This window comes from Loxodonta africana, chromosome 19, assembly GCF_030014295.1.
Source record: "Loxodonta africana isolate mLoxAfr1 chromosome 19, mLoxAfr1.hap2, whole genome shotgun sequence".
NCBI lineage: Eukaryota > Metazoa > Chordata > Mammalia > Proboscidea > Elephantidae > Loxodonta > Loxodonta africana.
Window position 1 is genome coordinate 22,486,242 of NC_087360.1, and position 18,467 is coordinate 22,504,708.

At 48.6% G+C, this 18,467-nt stretch overlaps 1 long non-coding RNA gene across 2 annotated transcripts; it reads left to right on the forward strand.

Annotated features, from left to right (window-relative positions):
• Nucleotides 1-1,056: 1,056 nt before the first annotated feature.
• Nucleotides 1,057-5,892, forward strand: LOC100675511 (uncharacterized). 2 transcript variants are annotated; one of them, XR_010318602.1, is made up of 4 exons: nucleotides 1,057-1,256; nucleotides 1,622-3,328; nucleotides 3,428-4,703; nucleotides 5,049-5,892. It is a non-coding gene; the product is annotated as an uncharacterized LOC100675511 (long non-coding RNA). The 2 variants fall into 2 exon arrangements; XR_010318603.1 differs by having other exon boundaries at nucleotides 1,084-1,129.
• The last annotated feature ends 12,575 nt before the right edge of the window (nucleotides 5,893-18,467 follow it).

An 18,467-nucleotide genomic window follows, 5' to 3' on the forward strand; every position in this document is an offset into this window, starting at 1 on the left:
GGGTGGAGAAGGGCTGTCAGTTTTCAAGTTTGAGAGGCCTGTGGAACACCCAGGCGGCTGTCCAGCTCAAGATCATCTCTCTGGGCATGGGGCTTAAGATTGAAGTCTACACCCAGAAGTAAGGTGACCATGGAGATGGAGGTCACCAGGGGGAATACACAGTGGGGAAAGGGTAGAGGTTAAGAACCAAGGTAAGGAGTCTGCACCTTGGGGGATTTTAGAGGTCAGGAAACTCTCAGGCTCTTCTGGGGCCCACCACCTCCTTCGTGGACACAAATTTCTTCTTGGACCATTTACTTTTCCAATTTCCTTCCATGTGAACCTCACCCTACCAGGGCTCCTAGGCTTTTCCTGGGACCTCTTTGCACTTGTCAGAGTTCTTTTTCTTAGAAAGGACAGAAACTCTGTGCCAACTGGTTTAGGCATGAAGAGGGGTTTCCCAGAGGATGTGTCCAGTGGTGGGAGGGGAAGGGTGCAGCCTGCCATCTGGGAGAACTGAATCAGAACTTGCATCTCTCCTCTGACCCTCGACTCTCCTTTTCTCTGAGCCAGCTTCATCCTCACAGACTGGCCTGCGCAATAAACTCTGGAAGAGTGGCCACAGGGCCCCAGTTCACACCGCACACATTTACTCTACCAGAAGGACTGTTTCCCTCTCCCAAACTCCAAAAATCCCAGGGGAGGGTTGCCATTCGCCACCAGGTTGGGGCCCCTGGCCAGAGGGATGAGCTACTCCAAGAGACTTAGCCAGAGGTGGGTGCCCAGCCCTGGACCACTGCTGTGGCGCAGGGGAAGATGTCCACTCCCACTTGAAGCCCAGGGTTGGAGAGGGTGAGAGGAAGGAAGGGAGAAGGTGAGGTTCCTGGGCTATTCCTACCCAGTAGCTCTCTGGGCTGTGGTCTCCCTCACTGCTTGACCACTGATCTGCAAGCAATAGGGAGTTGAGTGTCCCATCCACCCCGGATCCCTTTCACCACCTAACAAGTCCAGAGACCCAGCGCACTGGGCGCTGTCCAGGATGGCTGGACGGCGGTACGCGGCGTGTTCACGAGGCAGGAATGCGGAAGGCCCCGCCCTGCGCGCCGCCTGGCCACCCTGCCGCGCGCGGGGAATAGGAGCGGCCGGAAAAGTAGGCACTACCGCGAATTTGATTTGGGGAGAGTGCGGTTTCAGAGATGGTGCGATCTCCGGGCCCACTCTGGGGTATCCTCGACCGGAGGCTACTGCTCTCCCCGGGTCTGCCCTAGAAGCTCGAGGTAAACGCGGTTCCTGCTCTTAGCCGGCGGGCAGCGTGCGCCCGGGGCTGAACAGGAACCGGACCTAGCAGGCACTGCTGGTCGCAGCCGAGGAGAGTAGGAACTGGCTCGGAGCGATACTAGGGGCGCGGCAAAGCAGAGTCCCGGATCGGAAAGGGGGCGGGACAGGGGCCTGGGTCGGGCAAGAGCCACGGGCGGAGCCGGGACGGGGACCGGGGCAGGGCGGGGGCAGGGCGGGGGCAGGGCGGGGGCAGGGCGGGGGCAGGGCGGGGGCAGGGCGGGGGCAGGGCGGGGGCAGGGACCTGGGGTGGCAGCTACCGGGGGCGAGGTGGGGAGCTGGGCAGGGCCTGATCCTCTATTTCCAGGGAACGTCCTGTGCTTACCTCCGCTGCTGCCGAGGCTCCCTGCCACTCCGCCACCACACCCCGCCATGGGCCTGAAGCTCTACCTGGACCTACTGTCCCAGTCCTGCCTCCTTTGTCTACCTCTTTGCTAGGAGGAATGGCATCATCTTGGAGCTGCGCACAGTGGAGCTACTCAAAGGTGGACAGGCTTGTGCCCCACATGTCTTCAGGCCGGGCGCCTCCACGGCCCCTCCTTCCCGAGCTCCCATTAACTCCACACACCTCCATCCTCCCCACCCCGATTCTAGGATAAAAACATCGCAACGTTTAGTAGAGCAAAAAGAAGATTTTATTTAGCATATATTCAAAGAGGCAAGCTGGAAATGAACAAGCATGTTGTCAGAGCCATGTCTGCCCAAATCCAAGGAATGTTACGAAACAGACTAGAGTGGGAAAATGGCCGAGAATGCTGCTAAAGCCATGTCTGCCCGAGTCCAAGGAAATATGACAGAGTAAGCAAAAGTGGGAAAACTGACAAGCATGTTGCTAGAGCCATGTCTGCCAAGGAACATTACAGAGTCATCAGTGTACATTAACATTAAAAAATAATAATAATAACGTTTACAAATAGGCAAAACCAATGAAAGCTTCACCTATTCACAGACTGGCTAGAGACTGTGATCCTACATTTTGAATTGTCTTTTTTAACAATCATTGGTACAGGTTTCAGTAAGGACAGTCAGGAAGGTCTTCACTGGTCCAACAGATCTTACTATTTGCTACATGCTAACAGAAAAAGAAAAAAGTGCAAAGTATGTGGGTCTTTTGTGCTGTGTTTTATGGTTTGTTTATATGAAAGCTTCCCTAAAAGATGTTTTCCAAGATTATCGTAGCTATTGTCTTTATACTTCAGGACCCAGTTTATGTGTCCTTGTGAGTCCTCATGAGTCCAGCTCCAGCTGGGTCACATTTTAGTACAGGGAATAATGGCTCCAATATTATCTCTTAAATCACCCCACAATGCTCTTCTCCTTAAGTCCCCCTCAACCTCGTGGTTCCCCATAACTCCTTCCTCCCTAAGTGCCCCTCAATACCACGGCTCCCCGAGGTCTCCTCCTTTCCTTCCCCAGCACCACTGGAGGTGACCCCAGCTTTGTGACCCTGGGCAGTCGCCTCTCTGGCCCTTAGTTCTCTTCTCTGTCAAGGAGGACCACGAGGAGGATCACGTACCTTCTGCTCTGTGGGGTGGGAAGCAGCATTCCAAGCATTGTCTGAGTTCCTGCGTTGAAAGTGTTTGTAAATTCATAAATCTTTGAAGATGTTGGGGAGATGCCATGTTGTCGGGGAATTGGGTCTGAGCCGCTCTCCTTGCTTTCCCTCCACTCGCCCACCCCTGTTGTTGTTTTATGCCTTCAAGTTGATTCTGACTCATGGTGACCCCATATGTGACAGAGTAGAAATGCCCCCTAGGGCTTTCTTAACTGTAATCTTTGGGGAAGCAGATTGCCAAGCTTTTTTCTGAGGTACCACTGTGTAGATTTCAGCCAGCCACCTTTTGGTTACCAGCTGAGCAAAAACCATTTGTGCCAACCCAGACCTGGAGAAATAACCTCTCTTCACCCACCCTCGACCACTCCTGACTATTTCCAACGCCATCCGCACATGGCAGGGCAGGGCAGCCATCCCAACGCCCAGCCCGGGAGACCCAACCAAGAAGGCCAACACTAGGTGGGTGAACCCAGCCCTCCCACCCCAACCCTGGAGGGGAGAAAGGGCAGAGGAGATGCTGCTCCTGCCCTGCCAACTCTCATGACCCCTTCCTCCCAGGACAACACATGAGCGAGGAGTTTTTCCGAGTTAACAGCCTGCATAAAGTGCCCGCTCTCAAGGATGGCGACTTCATCTTGACCTTCACCCCTGAGCTCCAGCCCCCCAGCTCACGGTGCTCCCCCTGGCCTCGGGCCCTCCCAGAATGCAAGGGCAGCAAGGGGACAGCCGATGGAAAGTCCAGGGTGACAGGTGGTGTGGCCTGTCCCTGCTTCTCTCTCATCTCCAACCTCCTCTTCTGGAGCCAAGCTCTCCCTGCCCCCAAGTGACAGGGCATTAGGAGAGAGGATGAGGGGACATATGTCTGGTGTTGGGCTGAGAATAAGTTCAACAAATGGAGGCTGGGCAGGCTTCTTCCCAACTCCTCCAGCCCACAGAGTTGGCCCAGCTCCAATAGGAGGAGAACAGAGGTCAGGCGGCTGCAGGAGTGATGGCAGGGCACCTGGCCAATGGGACCCATGGCAGACTGAGGACACGCTCCCTTTGCTGATCCCTGGCTCATGCATTGGGCCACAAGGGCAGCTTGGCTGAGCACCCACAGTGGGCTCGCCAGACACGTGATTGGCTCCATGGGCCCCGGTAGCCCCTTCTGAGCTGCATCACCTTGGGCAAGTTACTTAACTACTCTGACGCTCAGTGCAAAAAAGAATAAGACTCTCTACTCCACAGTCTACCTGTTGGGTTGTCATAGAGCTGAGGTTCTGAAAACTGCAAAGCAAAGGGCCTGGCCTAGTGTCTGAGACAAAAGAGAAAAGGGTAGGCTTTGAGAGGGAGTAATCAAAGGAGAATGGGAGGCAATGCCCAGGGTGCTGGGGGTGGGGGAGGCAGGAGGGGAGCCCACCGACTGCAGAGACACTCCCTGGGGGGATGGAAACAAGGCTGGGATTAAGGCCCTCACCACCTCTGCACCTGCCCCAGTGTGGCCATCCTGAACTACCTGACCCTCAAGTACCAGACAGAGGCCCACTGGTACCCCCCCCACCCCCTCGACATGCAGGCCTGCACCCGCATCCATGAATACTTGGGCTTTTACAATGACTGCATCTGAGGCACCTTTGATGTGCTGATATGGACCCAGGTGAGGAGTGAGCACCCTATGCAGGTTGGTGAGCACTGGGACCGGGAAGTGCAAGGGCCACAGGGTGAGCCACCCTCTACTGCCCTGGACGGACCAGGAGCTGCAGCAGCTGGAGGACAAGTTCCTGGGGGATAAGCCCTGCCTCGCCAGCCACCGGGTGACCCTGGCTGACATCATGGAGCTCAGGAGCTGATGCAGGTGTGTAATCGGTCAGTTGGGTGGTAGCTGTGGGCAGCCTCCCTCCCCTTGCCGCCCCATTAGACAGAAACACTGAGGCCCAGAGAGAGCCAGGGGTTTGCCCAGAATCTCAGCTTGTTACAGGCTGAAGTGGAGCTGGAACCCCTGACCTGCCTCCTGCCAGAACAGAAGGCCAGGGCAGGGGGCCACATCTGGCTGCAGCCCTGAGGCCAATCATGCCTTCCTGGCCTCAGGTGGGGGCTGGGGAGGTGACAGTGTCCTGACGGCATGGGGACCTCAGGACCTCACCACTCTCCCATCCATGTCCCTGCAGCCCATGGCTCTCAGCAATAACCCATTTGATAGGTGGCCACGACTGGCGGCATGGCATGAGCGAGCGGAGGCTTTCCTGGGTGCTGAGCTGTGGCAGGAGCCCACAGCCCTATCCTGAGCATCCTGGAACAGGTGGCCAGCAAGATCATCCTGGTGCCCCCACCAGAGGCCCATCCAGGCATGTTTCTCTGAATTGCCAGGATCCCAAGAGGCCTGGGCTTCCCTGAGGGCTAGCTGGTGAGGGCCAGGAAATTAGCAATAAAGATTCATTCTATTAGTTGTCCCATTCGTCTTTTGAGTCCTACTCCATCCAGTCTCCCATCTCTGGCTACAGGAAGGGTTCTGCACAGACATTGCTTTGCTTTAGGTGCAGCATATATAACAAACAGCAGACTAAAATCCACCCTATAGAAATGTTCACGATCATTAGCCATTAGAGAAATGCAGATCAAAACTACAATGAGATTTCATCTCATTCCAACAAGGCTGGCATCAATCCAAAAAACACAAAATAGTAAATGCTGGAGAGGCTGTGGAGAGGTTGGAACACTTATACACTCCTGGTGGGAATGTAAAATGTAGGAAATCAATTTGGTGCTTCCTTAAAAAGCTAGAAATAGAACTACCATACGATCCAGCAATCCTGCTCCTTGGAATATATCCTAGAGAAATAAGAACCTTTATGCGAAGAGATATATGCACATCCATGTTTATTGCAGCACTGTTTACAATAGCAAAAAGATAGAAGCAACCAAGATGCCCATCAACGGATGAATGGATAAATAAATTATGGTATATTCACACAATGGAATACTACACATCAATAAAGAACAGTGAGGAATCTGTGACACATTTCATAACATGGAGGAACCTGGAAGGCATTATGCTGAGTGCAATTAGTCAGTTGTAAAAGGACAAATATTGCATAAAACCGCTATTATAAGAACTTCAGAAATAGTTTAAACTGAGAGGAAAACATTCTTTTGTGGTTATGAGAGGGGGGAGGGAGAGAGGGTGGGAGAGGGGCATTCACCAATTAGATAGTAGATAAGAACTACTTTAGGTGAAGGGAAAGACAGCACACAATACAGGGGAGGTCAGCACAATTGCACTAAACCAAAAGCAAGGAAGTTTCCTGAATAAACTGAATGCTTCGAAGGCCAGTGTAGCAGGGGCAGGGGTCTGGGGACCATGGTTTCAGGGGACATCTAAGTCAACTGGCATAATAAAATCTATTAAGAAAACATTCTGCATCCCACTTTGAAGAGTGGCGTCTGGGGTCTTAAACGCTAGCAAGCAGCCATCTAAGATGCATCAATTGGTCTCAACCCACTTGGATCAAAGGAGAATGAAGAACACCAAGGACACAGGGTGATTACGAGCCTAAGAGACAGAAAGGGCCACAGGAACCAGGGACTAGATCATCCTGAGACCAGAAGAACTAGATGGTGCCTGGCTACAACCGATGACTGCCCTGACAGGGAACACAACAGAGAACCCCTGAGGGAGCAGGAGAGCAGTGGGATGCAGACCCCAAATTCTCATAAGACCAGACTTAATGGTCTGACTGAGACTAGAAGGACCCCAGTGGTCATGGCCCCCAGACTTCTGTTGGCCCGGGACAGGAACCGTTCCTGAAGCCAACTCTTCAGACATGGTTTGGACTGGACGATGGGTTGGAGAGGGATGCTGGTGAGGAATGAGCTTCTTGGATCAGGTGGACTACGTTGGCATTTCCTGCCTAAAGGGGAGAAATGGACACGAAAAGAGAGAGTGGAGGGAGGGAGCGGGCTGTCTCATTAGGGGGAGAGTAACTGGGAGTGTGTAGTAAGGTGTATATAAGTTTACATATGAGAGACTGACTTGATTTGTAAACTTTCACTTAAAGCACAATAAAAATTATTTTTAAAAAACCACCCTATATAAATTAAAAAAAAAAAAAATTTTTTTTTTTAGCTCCTGAAAATAAGATGAAGAAAAACAAATCATTTAAAAATCCACAAATGTTATCAGTATTTTAAATATCATAAAGGATCTGAAAACTTCGAATGAGGAACCAAGAGTTTCTGGCTCTATTTCATCATCACATGTAGGAGAAAAGGTAAAAGTATGTCCCAGTAACCCTCACAGTAACCATAGTAACCTCACTAATAAGTCGACATAGCAGTATCCCCAGGGCGGTAAGATATTAAGTAAGAAACCAGGTAGAATTGCAGATGATGGGGCATAGTAAGGCTCTTTGAACTCTAGGAAACAAAAAACATCTTTTGGCAAGGACTCCTGGCGGGTAAGAATAGCTTCATAACAACAGAAAACAGTGTCACGCATCTGCATATATGTTAGCCAGGGTCTAGCTAGGAAAGGGAACCCACACTAGCTATTTCAACAGAATTCATTTGAAGTATTGGTAATCAGGAGTCCTGGGTCTGCAGATGGTGAAGGCACTCAGCTACTAACCAAAAGGTTGGAGGTTTGAGTGCAACCAGAGGCACCTTGGAAGAAAGGCCTGGTGGTCTACTTCTGTAAGATTATAGCCATTAAAAATCCTATGGAGCAGTTCTACTCTGACACACATGGGTCTCCATGAGTTAGAATCAACCCCACAGTAACTGGTGACCAGGTTATGAATCCTGAAAAAGCAGAGATAATCCAGATTTTCACAGAGGCATCCACTGCAGGAAGGAGCTACCACCCCAAGGGCTGGAGGACCAAGGGAGGAAATTGGTATTATAAAAACCTAGATGCTGGAGGAGGGCCCATGGAGCTGGAACTTGAACATTTGATAAGGGTCCTCCACAGTGGGTATTGATGCCTCCGGAACTCCAAGGAGGGCCCTGTGGCCTTGGCACCAGACCTCTTGAGGGGGAAACCAGGTGGATAGTGCTGGTATCTCTCAGGATGAAGGAAGTGTGGAAGTCTTGGCAAAGCTGCAAACCAGACCCAACCACTGTTCGTGGAGTGAACAGTCACACCCAGAGTGAAGACTCACTGTTGTAGCGATGCTGATAGTGCCAGAACCCTCCAGCCCCCTCCTCAGTTTATGGCATGTGGTGTTTTTAGGGCAGGGCTTAACCCTGACTCTGATACCCCATGGTGCATGGCAACGCCAGCTAATTCTTCAGAATTCCAGATGTTTCCAGCTGTCCCACAATTCCTTGCATCCACACAATGGTCTAAGTCCGTCTGATAGGGAAGCTGGTAGCTGATTGCATCCTGTGGCCATTTCTGCACAACCTCCTTCCATTGCCACTCGTATGCAATGACCCAGTGCCATTCACCTCCTCCTGGAGCTGACTGCTGTGGTACTGTGGGTTGGGGCAGGGGCCAGGAGGGTAGAAATCAAGGGTGGGTTCTGCTGGAATCCAGGTGCAAGGGAGAGTGCAGGGTTACAGCTCAGCTGGGAATGGCCTAGGGGCCAGTGGCCCAGCCCAGTACAGAGCAGGGAGAGTCTCCCACCAAGGCTCTCTTCCTCCTGCCTGAGGAAGTACCTGCCACTGTGCCCTAGGCCTCCCCATCCCAGCAGTGGCTCATGCAAACAAGTGCCATCAAGCTCAAGAGACTAGGGAGCAGCAAGGCCTTGGCAGAGGCCTGACAAATCGCTGTCTCATATGTCAAAGGCAGAGGTGACTGGGCCAGCCTCCAATCTAAGAGTTAATGGCTACACCCATGTAGACACCCTCAAGGAAACTCCCCCTACTTGAGAAGACCAGTGACTTGAGGAACACCCTTTAGGAAGAACAGTGACTGGGATAACGATGGTGACTTGAGTCATACCCTTTAGTAAGGTAGGGACTCAAGATACATCCCTAACCCTGCCTCATTAACACAACCAAAGGCATAGAGGCTGGAATTCACAACACATCACAAAATGGAAGGATAACTACATCAGATCACAAAAAATGGGGGACTAAAATACAATACTGGGAATCATGGCCTAGCGAAATTGACACACAATCTCAACAATCACAGATTCCATATACTTTATTTGCATAGTTGCACTCAGTCATTGTGTATGAGTCACAAGACTATGGCTAGAAGGGCCATGTTAAGTAATTCATTGCCCTGCAGGTGCCATCGAGTCAGTTTGAACTTGTAGTGTCCCTATGTAAAACAGAACAAAACTCTGCCCAATCTGGCACCATCCTCACAATTGTTGCTATGTTTGAGCCCATTGTTGCAGCCCTGTGCCAATTCATCTCACTGGGGGTCTTCCTCTTTTTCGCTGATCCTCTACTTTACCAAGAATGATGTCCTTCTCAAAATACTGGTCCCACCTGACAACATATTGTTATGGATTGAATTGTGTCCCCCAAAAATATGTGTCAACTTGGTTAGGCCATGATTCTCAGTATTCTGTGGTTGTCCTCCATTTTGTGATTGTAATTTTATGTTAAAGAGGATTAGGGTGGGATTGTAACTCTCTTACCAGGTTACATCCATGATCCAATGTAAAGGGAGTTTCTCTGGGGTGTGGCCTGCACCACCTTTTATCTCTCAAGAGATAAAAAGGAAAGGGAAATAAGCAGAGAGGGAGGTCCTTATACCACCAAGAAAGCAGTGCTGGGAGCAGAGAGCGCCCTTTAGACCCAGGGTCCTGGTGTGGAGAAGCTCCTAGTCCAGGGGAAGATTGATGAGAAGGCCAACAGAGAGAGAAAGCCTTCCCTTGGAGCTGATGCCCTGCGTTTGGACTTTTAAGCCTACTTTACTGCGAGGATATAAATTTCTCTTTGTTAAAGCCATCCACTTGTGGTATTTCTGTTAAGCAGCAGTAGATGACAAAGACATATGTCCAAAGTACCTAAGATGAAGTCTCACCATCCTTGTTTCTAAGAAGAGTTCTGGCTGTACTTCTTCCAAGACAGATTTGTTTGTTCTTCCGGCAGTCTGTGTGTCTTAGACTGGGTTCTCTAGAGAAGCAAAAACAGTAAAGTATATAAATATATATACAGAGAGTGAGATTTATATCAAGGAAATGGGTCACACGGTTTTTAGAGGCATAATGCCCACATCCATGGACCAGGAAAAGGTTTCTCCTGACTCACATAGCAGCAGGGGCTGGTGAACCTAAGATTGGAAAGCTGGAGAGCCGGGCTGTTGCTTACAAGCTGTGAAGATTGATGAATCTCAAGATCAGCAGGCAAGACCCCAGGCAAGCTGCCAGCTCAAGTCCCAAGAGCTGGAGGTCAGAAGAACAGGAGGCAGCGGTAGGATCCAGAACAAGCAAAAGCCCCAGCAAAGTGAGCAGGAAGAGCCAGGTGGCGGAGGGTGGAGAGATGGAGGCTGAGGGGAGCAGTGAGCTGTCACGGGCAGATCCTATCATGGGGGTGATCACGTATCAAATCTCAACAGGGAAGTGATCACAACATTATACAACTGCCAAAACACTGAGAATCATGGCCCAGCCAAGTTGACATACGACCTTAACCATCACTTTCCACTCCTTGTCAACTTGGCACCTGTACACATCTCCTTAAACCATATATAACCTCTGAATAAAGACAATTATAAAGTCATACTTGGGCCTAACATGATACAACGAACTCACATACAACCTTAAATGCAATAGCCCTGTTTACATCTTATATTTTATAAATGAAGAAAACAAAAATATTTGATGCAGAGCAGAAATACTCATAAAAATTACAGTCCTCGTTTCTGCAACTAGTCATGTGGCTGTAACTGGTATTTAGTAGAACTACCTTCTTCCACCATCCATTCCGTATTTCCTTTGCCCTTAGCAGGCATTTAAGCTGTCTGGTGGGGTCACCCAAAGCTTCATTCCTTAAAGGTCTGGACCATTAGTAGTAATGTCAGATTAGGTTGCTATAGTTTTCCACTGACTTTGAATCACAGGGCATGGTAGTACTAAGAGACACTCTATGGGATCTCCTGCATTCCAGACATACACTTCTTTACTTCCATTATGGAATATCAACCCGATTTCCTCTTGGTAATCAGGATCAGTCACACCAGCCGGTATGGTAACTCCCTTCTTTGCCTGTTGATCCGAGGCATAAGGAGCCCAAAGTGGCCAAAGTGGCATTCTTAGCTTCCAGGTCAGTGGAATCAGTGATGTGCCTCCAGGTGGGAGCATTCCTCCCTTTGGAACTAAGACCTCTGGACCTGCAGAGCATAAAGTCATGGGGAAAGGAAGCAAAAATCTTGCAAGTGGGTCACTAAGGGTAATAGTGAGTGGTGCCATTCTTATTTCCACCCCTTGATTCCTGGACCCATGAGTCCTGGCTACGGGAGAAACAGTACCATATATTGGACGCTGGCTTAGAGCGTGTACAGCCTCCTGGAGAACATTGCCCCAATCCTGCAAGGTATTGCCGCCTAGCTGGCACCATAATTGTGTCTTTAAGAGGTCATTCCATCATTCTATAAAGCCAGCTGCTTCAGGATGATAGGGAACATGGTAAGACCAGTGAATTCCACAAGCAAGGGCCCACTGCCACACTTCATTTGTCGTGAAGTGAGTTCCTTGATTCAAGGGAATGCTGTGTGGGATACCGTGACGGTGGATAAGGCATTCTGTAAGTCCACGGATAGAAAGGGGCTGTAATGCTGCCGTTGTCCTCTTTCGAGTGGTGCCTGCATATCATGCAGAACCATCTGTAAACCAGGCACGAGTTTTCTCTTCTTCAGTCAACTGATCATAAGGAACTCCCCACAAGACCATAAGTGCAGGCAGGGATATGGAAGGTAATGTGACAGGAGTGGAGACCATAGGCATTTGGGCTACTTCCTCATGCAACTTACTTGTGCCTGCAGGTCCTGCTCGGGCCTGATCTCGTCTATACCACTTCCATTTAATGAGGAGTGCTGCCGTGCGCGTCCACCCTTATGACTCTGTGAGTCAGAGAGCACCCAGTACATGATGGGCAGCACAGGTTGCACGGTGACTTGGTGTCCCGTGATTAAGCGTTCAGTCTCTACTAAGGGCCAGTAACAAGCGAAAAGCTGTTTCTCAAAAGGAGAGTAGTTATCTGCAGAGGATGGCAGGGCTTTATTCCAAAATCCTAAGGGTCTGTGCTGTGATTCATCAATAGGGGCATGTCAAAGACCCCAAAGAGCATCTCTATCTGCCACTGACACATCAAGCACCATTGGATCAGCCGGATCATATGGCCGGAGTGGCAGAGCAGCTTGCATAGCAGCTCTGAACTTGTTGCAGGGCCTTCTCTTATTCAGACCCCACTCAAAACTAACAGCTTTTCGAGTCACTTGATAAATAGGCCAGAGTAGCACACCCAAATGTGGAATATTTTGCCTCCAAAATCCAAAGAGGCCCACTAGGCACTGTGCCTCCTTTTTAATTGTGGAAGGAGCCAGATGCAATAACAGTTCCTTCACTTTAAAAGGACTATCTCAACATGCCTCATACCACTGGGTCCCTAGAAATTTCCCTGAGGTGGAATGTCATGGATTGAGTTATGTTCCCCCAAAAATGTGTATATCAAATTGGTTAGGCCACGCTTCCCAGTATTTTGTGGTTGTCCTCCATTTTGTGATTGTAATTTTATGTTGAGAGGATTAGGGTGGGATTGTAACACCACGTTTACCCAGGTCTCCTCCCTGATCCAAGGTAAAGGGAGTTGCTCTGGGGTGTGGCCTGCACCACCTTTTATCTGTCAAGAGATAAAAGGAAAGGGAAGCAAGTAGAGAGTTGGGGACCTCATACCACCAAGAAGCAGCACCAAGAGCAGAGCAAGTCCTTTGGACATGGGGTCCCTGTGCCTGAGAAGCTCCTTGATCAGGGGAAGATTGAGGACAAGGGCCTTCCTCCAGAGCTGACAGAGAGAGAAAGGCTTCCCCCGGAGCTGATGCCCTGAATTTGGACTTGTAACCTACTAGACTGTGAGAGAATTAATTTCCCTTTGTTAAAGCCATCCACTTGTGGTAATTCTGTTACAGCAGTAATAAATGACTAAGACATGGATGTTGCCTGAATTTTTGTGAAATTAATTTCCCACCTTCTAGCACAAAATGTTTTACCAATAAGTCCAGGGTCATTGACACTTCTTCCTTACTAGGTACAATCAGCATAATGTCATCAATGTAATGGACCAGTGTGACATCTTGTGAAAGGGAAAGGCGATCAAAGTTACTGCAGACTAAATTATGACATAGGGCTAGAGTGTTGATGTAGCTCTGAGGTAGGCAACTGAAGGTCTATTGCTGGCCTTGCCAGCTAAGGGCAAACTGCTTCTGATGGTCCTTTGAAACAGGTATGGAGAAAAAGGCATTAGCCAGATCAATAGCTGCATACCAGGTGCCAGGAGACGTATTAATTTGCTCAAGCAATGAGACTACATCTGCAACAGCAGCTGCAATTAGAGTCATCACCTGGGTAAGTTTTTGATAATCCACTGTTATTCTCCAATATTCATCTGTTTTTTGCACAGGCCCAATAGGTGAGTTGAGTGGGGATGTGGTAGGAATCACCACCCCTGCATCCTTCAAGTCCTTGATGATGGCAGTAATCTCTGCAATCCCTCCAGGAATGCAGTATTGCTTTTGGTTTACTATTTTCCTAGGTAGGGGCAGTTCTAATGGCTTCCACTTGGCTTTTCCTACCATAATACCCCTTACTCCATTTGTGAGGGAACTGATGTGGGGGTTCTGCCAGTTGGTGACCATTTCTATTCCAATTATGCATTCTGGAACTGGGGAAATCACTACAGGATGGGTTCAGGGAACCACTGGAGCTGCTGTGAGACTGACATGAGCTAAGACACCATTAATAACCTGACCTCTGTATGACCCCACTCTGACTGGTGGGTCACAGTGACATTTTGTGTCTCCTGGAATTAGGGTCCGTTCTGAGCTAGTACCCAGTAATTCCCAAAAGTCCAATTATTTTCTTTTCCCCAATGAACAGTCACTCTCGTAAAAGGCTGTAGATCACTTTAGTGAAGGCTGGGAGAAAGATTAACAATATAAGTTTTTGGCAGTGTACTGGTGTCCTTCCTCAAGGGAACTGACCTTCCTTTCAATCAAGGGATTGTGGATCTGTGAACTCACTCAAGTCTGGGAATTGATTGAGGCACTATGACTCTCTATTCTGGTAATTTGAGTTAGACTGTTGTTCACTTGAACTAGAATTCATCTGCTTGTACAGATCAAGTAAATATTTGGTAGATTTCCCATCTATTTGCTCCTAGGAACACCATGACTAGGAAGACAATGCCATAAATCCACATGAGTCAGACTCTTCTGTTTACTGCTTTGACTCTGCTGTCCATTATGGTAACCACACTGTCAGGAATTAAATCGTGTCCCACAAAAATATGTGTCAACTTGATTAGGCCATGATTCCCAGTATTGTGTGGTTGTCCCCCATTTTGTGACTGATATAATGTTCCTATGTGTTGTAAATCTTAATCTCTGCCTGTGGTTAATGAGGCAAGATTAGATCATGTTAAAGAGGATTAGTGTGGGATGTAACACCCTTGCTCAGGTCACTTCCTTGATCCAATGTAAGGGAGTTTCCCTGGGTTGTGTCCTACACCACCTTTTATCTTAGAAGAGATAAAAGGGAAGGCAAGACAGCAGAAAGTGGGGACCTCCTACCACCAAGAAAGCAGTACCAGGAGCACAGCATGTCCTTTGGACCTGGGGTTCCTGTATGGAGAAGCTCCTAGTCCAGAGGAAGATTGATGACCAGGACCTTCCTCCAGAGCCATCAGAGGAAGTCTTCCCTTGGAGCTGATGCCTTGAATTTGGACTTTTAGTCTACTTGACTGTGAGCGAATAAACTTCTGTTGGTTAAAGCCATCCACTTGTATTTCTGTTACAGTAGCACTAGATAACTAAGACACAGGCCCACCTTGTCTTTGTGGATTGAGTGCCTCCACTCAGCAGGGCTCCAACCAGCCCCATTGTTGTTAGGTGTCTTAATCCAGTCAGTGCAGTTCTCACAGTTAAGCCTGACTTACATAAAACAGCAATCACGACAGTCTTCAAGGATGCTGGGGCTCCCTTCACAAATTTGTTCCTCACTGTTGTGGTAAAAGTTGTGTCCTCTGGGCACTCCATGTGTGGGTCTGTGGCTCTAACCTGATAAATCCACTTTACCAAGCCAATTTGCCTAAGCCTTGGATACCTTCTACTACAGCACATCAAGGCAGGTCTGGTGCAGGCCATCATGCAATCCATTCTTCAGCAACCCAACCAAATAAACTATTAGATCCTTTCCTAACTTCTCGAGCTGAAACATTGAATGAAGAATCTGTGCTTAGTGAGCCCACATCGATAAACTCAGATTGATCCATCCTTATGTTCCTTGCACCATTATCCCACACCCTTAATAGCTATTCCCATACATATTCCCCAGGTTTCTGTTTGTACATATTAGAAAAGTCAAGCAGTTCTTTTGGAGTGTAGCATACCTCCTCCTGGGTTATACTTTGTACTTCACCATTTGGGGCTCACTGGGACTTAAGTCCAGTTACAGGTCTAGATGCCAAAATCAATGGCTCTGACGTGTTTTGAGAACATTCAGCGTTGTCTTGTAAGGCATCTACCTTAGGTTATGTCCCAGGCAATAACTCATACAAAGGCGCTTTAGATACAGTTGGCTTAATCTCATTAAAAGGGAGTGGAGGGGCTAATGGTTCTATTGGCAGAAGTGATAAAATGGAATTTAGGGGCTCAGTGTCTCCACTTTCCTTATTGTCTGCAACTGAACTATTCTAACTCTTCAAAACAGAAAACATTTTCCCCTGAAATGGCTAGTTTCGAAATGCCTGTCAATAGGAAGCTACCACTTGTCTGTTAGTTTGTTGTATTGTGGTGGCTTGTGTGTTGCTGTCATGCTGGAAGCTCTGCCTCCAGTATTTCAAATACCAGCAGGGTCCATCATGGTGGACAGATTTCAGCAGAGCTTCCAGACTAATACTATTCTGAGCACGTTACATATTATCACCTTGCCAGGTCCTTGTGGAGCCTTGCTCAGCGAGCTTGCTCATCATTTTCTACAGCACAGTCACTGCACGGGTGGGCCAGAATTTAGGTGACTAGTTCCTGCTGGCGACCTGTAAATCTTTGACTATTACCAAGAGTGCCATAATGGGCATCAGCATTTACATGTGAGTGTGGCTATGGGTTGTCATTTTAGGCACCGTATAGATGGCTCTGACTTGAGGTGATCTTACGTACAGTAGATCCTCGTATTAGTAGGTATGTTTGAGCTCACTGTTGCAGCCACCATGTCAGTTCATCTCATGGAGGGTTTCCTTTGTTTTGCTGATCTTCCACTTTACAAAACATGATGTGTGTGGTAACTGCTTTTCCTATCGATTGATCTTTCCTAATGATGTGTCCAAAGTAAGCAAGATGAAGTCTCACCATTCTTGCTTCTGAAGAGCATTCTGGCTGTACTTCCTCCAGGACCGATGTGTTCTTTCTTCTGGAAATCCGTGGTATATTCAATATTCTTTGCTAACACCACAATTCAAATGCATCAGTTGTTCTTCTGTATTCTTTTTGCATTGTCTAGCTTTCACATGCATATGAGGTGATTGGGTCATGTGCCCTTAGTTGTCAAAGTGACATCTTAACTTTTTTACACTTGAAAGAAAGGTCTTGTCTTAGGCTGGGTTCTCTAGAGAAGCAAAACCAGTAAAGTGTATAAATACGTAGAGAGAGAGATTTATATCAAGGAAACAGCTCACCCGATTGTAGAGACTGAAACGTCCCAAGTCCGTGTATCAGGATAGAAGCTTCTCTCAATTCACGTATCTACAGGGGCTGGCGAAACCAAGATTGGCAGACTGGAGAGCAGGGCTCCCACACTCAGTCTGTGAAGATCTATGAATTCCAAGATCTGCAGATAAGCTGGTAGTTTCAGTCCCAAGAGCCAGAGGCCAGATGAACAGGAGGCAGCCACAGGATTCAAAGTGAGCAAAAACGCTAGAACATCTGCTTATATTTGGATGCAGGCCGCACTCCCGAGGAAACTTCCTTTCAACTGATTGGCTACTCACAGCAGATTGAATCATGGGAGTGATCACAGACAAACATGGAGAATCATGGCCCAGCCAAGATGACACACAATCTTAGCCATTACAGGTCTTTTGTGGGAAATGCCTACTGTCTTAGTCATCTAGTGCTGCTATAACAGAAATACCACAAGTGGGTGGTTTTAACAAAGAGAAATTAATTTTCTCACAGTCCAATAGGATAGAAGTCCAAATTCAGGGCACCGGCTCCAGGAAAAGGCCTTCTCTCTCTGTGGGCTCTGGGGGAAGGTCCTTGTGATGCATCAGTCGTCCCTTGGTCTGGGAGCACACCCCAGTGCAGCAACCTCAGGTCCCAAGAACATGCTCTGCTCCCGGCACTGCTTTCTTGGTGATGTGAGGTTCCCAACTCCTCTGCTTACTTCTCTTTTATTTCTTGAGAGATAAAAGGTGCTGCAGGCCACACCCCAGGGAAACTCCCTTTACATTGGATCAGGCAGTGACCTGGTAAGGGTGTTACAATCCCACCCTAATCCTCTTTAACATAAAATTACAATCGCAAAATGGAGGACAACGGAAAACTGGGAATTATGGCCTAACCAAGTTAATACACACATTTTTGGGGAGACATAATTCGATCCATGACACCTACAACGGCATTGGTGCGGAGGGACTCATACCTCCCACTGCTGTCTGCAGGTTGTGCCGACTCACTCGTCACACAGTGTCTGGCGGTGCCCGGCCCAACACATTTGCACCGCACACCATGTTCTTGAGCTTTGGACTTGGCAAGCCTGATGGGGCACAGAGTGACCGCAGACCAGTGATTTTTCTTTTAGGTGCATGCCTGGGGACTTTTCAAGTGTTTGGGAGTCGTTTGCATTTCCTTCCCTGTGACCTGTTCAGTTCACGTCCTTTGCAAAATCACTACTATGTTGTAGAATGAATATATTTGTGATATACATGGCTAAGTATCATTAAATCGGGGGCCGTATCTGTACTGCAGTGAATGCCCTGAGCTCACTCAGCCCCACCTGTCAGTGGTTGCCCTGAGAGTTAAGCCTCTGGGAGGCTGAGCCAGGCTCCAGTTCCTCTCTCCCGCCCTCCCCCTCTTCACCGTGTCTTGGACCTGGAGGCTGGCGCTGCCTCACTTCCCCCTCTCTCAGGGTCTGGTTGTCTTCCAGAATGTGGCTGGAATCGTATCTGCCAAAGCCCCCTCTCCTGTTTTCCTTGGGAGTGTTTATCTTTTTGGAGTCCCTGGGTGCAAGCAGTTGCGTGTTCAGCTGCTAACGGAAAGGTTGGAGGTTTGAGTCCATCAGAGGTGCCTCAAAACAGAGGCCTGGAGATCTGCTTCAGAAAAGCCAGCTGTTGGAGACCCTATGGAGTACAGTTCTACCCTGACACATGTAGGGTCACCGTGAGACAGAATTGACAATAGCAACTGGTTTGATTTTTTGTGTGGGGGGCGTATACCTTTTTATTCTATTAC